The sequence below is a fragment of the Suricata suricatta genome, chromosome 9 (assembly GCF_006229205.1).
Source record: "Suricata suricatta isolate VVHF042 chromosome 9, meerkat_22Aug2017_6uvM2_HiC, whole genome shotgun sequence".
Classification (NCBI taxonomy): Eukaryota; Metazoa; Chordata; class Mammalia; order Carnivora; family Herpestidae; genus Suricata; species Suricata suricatta.
In genome coordinates, this window is record NC_043708.1 from 72820884 (window position 1) to 72824331 (window position 3448).

The following is a 3448-nucleotide window of genomic DNA, read 5'->3' on the forward strand; positions in this document are numbered from 1 at the left end:
AAATGAACAAATCAAGAGACTATATATGCTGGCGAGGGTGTGGAGAGACGGGCACCCTCTTACACTGTTGGTGGGAATGTAAACTGGTGCAGCCGCTCTGGAAAACAGTGTGGAGGTTCCTCAAAAAACTATCCATAAAACTCCCTTATGACCCAGCAATAGCACTGCTAGAGATTTACCCAAGGGATAGAGAAGTGCTGATGCATAGGAGCACATGTACCCCAATGTTCATAGCAGCAATGTCAACAATAGCCAAAACATGGAGAAAGCCTAAATGCCCATCACCTGATAAGTGGATCAAGAAGATGTGGTATATATACACAATGGAGTACTACATGGCAATGAGAAAGAATGAAATCTGGCCATTTGGTTTTTTTTTAATTTTTTTAAATTTTTTTATGTCTTTTATTTATTTTTGAGAGACAGAGAGACACAACGTGAGCAGGGGAGGGGCAGAGAGAGAGGGAGACACAGAATCTGAAGCAAGCTCCAGGCTCTGAGCCAGCTGTCAGCACAGACCCCGACGCGGGGCTGGAACCCACGAACTGTGAGATCATAACCTGAGCCGAAGCCGGCCGCTTAACCGACTGAGCCACCCAGGCGCCCCAAGATCTCTTTCATTTTAAGTAGCATAACATTTGAGATAAAGTATAATTAGAAGAAGATTAAGAGTTCCAGAAAATATTTCTTTAGGTATTTGATAATGTATTCCAATCTCCTGAGGTATTTAACAATATATTCTAATATCCTTTATACATGGAAAACAACGTCAGTTTAGGAATGTGAAATTTTTAGCTCAAACTTGTTTTGGGAAAACTCAACAGGAAATATTAACATATGCGCCCTTCATAGACCTCAGCTTCAACTCTGTTTAAGCTGGATGTTACTTAAGATACAATCTCTTTCTATCCTCCATTTTTTGAAATGAGGCAACAGCTAGAGAATGTTCAATGAAGTCCCTTCACATGGTCTATTCTATTATTATCACAGTTGGGAGAAGACATTAAATCCTTGATTATCAACACAATGTTCTTTTCTCAGCTTAACATTAAAGAAAATCTTCACCCCATCAATATTCTTACATAGACCAACTCTGAGGGTGGGTGAATGATGGGGCTAATGAGACAAACACAATTATAATTAATGGGTATGTACCTCTCTTTCTGTGGATCCTTTTCATAATAAATAACACTGCAGGGCCTCTCCACAAACTAAACAACATCCGAAGTCAATCTTTGGATTAAGTCATCTATATTTGGATGTGGCCAAAGTAGCTGAATTTATCTCTATCTGGGACAGTGAAAGTTTTCTTCTAGCAAATCAATATCCCGTGATTGCAGTTTCTATTTTTTACTTAATTCTCCTTGCTAAATACACCTTATTAATTATTTGGAAACAAATCAAGAGTGAGTGGCTGGATCACATCAAAACTGTAAAGGAAGGGAGAAAGGCAGGGAGGGAGGGAGGGAGGGAGGAGGAGAGAGAAGGAAGACAGAAGAGAAAACTAGGAAAAACTCCAAATTTATGCTTAATTGATGGCTACTAATTTGAGTACTCTTGGACTTGTTCCAAATCTGTGCAGAGAAAGTTAACCACTTGTGATTATTTTGCCAAGCTGCTTTAGGACATTCATTTTCAAATCCATTATAATTTATTTGACTTTGGGTTAATAAAATCATATTTAAATTCTTACCAGTTTCAATAAAAAGTAAGAATGATTATACAAGTTGAACTCTATTTGGGGAATAAAAAATGCATAATATTTTGAAATGACTCCTGTGATTATGTTGGTGGTTCTATTTTTTCTTGTTGTTGTTTAATAATAGAAAGCCAATGATTGAAAGCTTCTGGGTGTAGTCAGATATTTGGCATGGCTCAGAGTGATGTGGTTATCAATCATGGTGATGAGCTGTCTTGTTGGTTTAACATGATTTTTCCTGGAATGCAATGAACTCCCCTTAGAGAATCCTATAGCTATAAAGTGGATGGTGATTTTAGGATGGCAGTGGGAATAAGAGGCATATTTCATTGTTGTCACTTTCCTCAGCTTCCCCAATCATAAGCAGCCAGTTACTTCGGTCCAGAGATTAATTTGGATTGGGGAAGAACTAAGTCTTCCTCTTCCAGCCTAATTTCATTCACCAGAATATTAACAGCCACACATTCTTCCTGTGGTAGAAGTGCATGCCAGACATTAAAAGTGTTTATTTTGATGTAAATATAAGGACATAGGGGCACCTGGGTGGCTCAGTCGGTTAAGTGTCCAACTCTTGGTTTTGGCTCAGGTCATGATCTCATGACTCATGAGTTCATGCCCCACATCAGGCTTTGTGCTGACAGCACAGAGTCTGCTTGGAAATCTCTGTTTCCCTCTCTCTCTGCCCCAGCCCTGCTCAACTTCCCTGAAACAGGTATTAGAAAAAGCAAAGGCATGATATTCATGTCTGTTTTCTTCCTTATTAAACCTGTTTGTTTCAGCAAATTCATTTAAATAACAACCTAAATAGTGGAATAATTATATCCCAAAATTTAATAACATGGTATAGATTACCAGTCAGAAATGTTAACTGGGGGTGCCTGGGCAGCTTAGCTGGTTGGGAGGCTGACTCTTGATTTCGGTTCAGCTCAGGGTCCCAGGATTCTGGGATCCAGCCCCATTCTAAGCTTGCAGCATGCTTAAGACTCTCTCTCTCTCTCTCTCTCTCTCTCTCTCTCTCTCTGCCCCTTTGCCCCACTCATATGCACACACTCTCTCTAAAATAAAAATTAAAAAAAAAAAAAAAGAGAGAGAATAACCAAACTAGTAGCAATGCCTCCCATGCACTTGGTCTTGCTCTGGATAAAAGGTGTGAGTAGGTCATGTTTGCCTTTGGTACAGACTATACCCTTTACCAACCACTTGACAACATTTTCCTACATCTTATTCTTCTCCCAAACTTTTGAACATCACTATCTGCTAGCAGATACCTCGTTTGTGCTACACTTTAAGTGACTTAGAACAGTTTTGATCATTACCTTTAAAATTAATTGTGAAATTTCAGGCATGGATGGGTCATTCTAATGAATGTTTGCAGGAACTATTTAGTTTAAGCTGTAGTTGAGGGCAGAAGACAGGAATCAAGAAGTGCACTAATAGGATCTGAAAAAACAAATGGCCACAATAAAAGGAAAATTCAAGAGAGTGGTGGAAGGGACATCATTGGAGCCAGAATTGCACAACAAGTTTAGAAATGGGCATATCAGAGGAGAAGGGGTAAATCCAAATGCATATCCCCATCTGAGCACACACACACCCAGAGAAATATTTGCACCACTTCTTTCTTACCACATAGTGCTGCTCACATTTACTCATTGCATCTAACAGTCAGCAGCTGTAGATAACAATGTCACTCAATTTTTGGTGCAACGCTGCAAAATCGGTTTGTTTGAGCTATTCAACTTTTCAAAA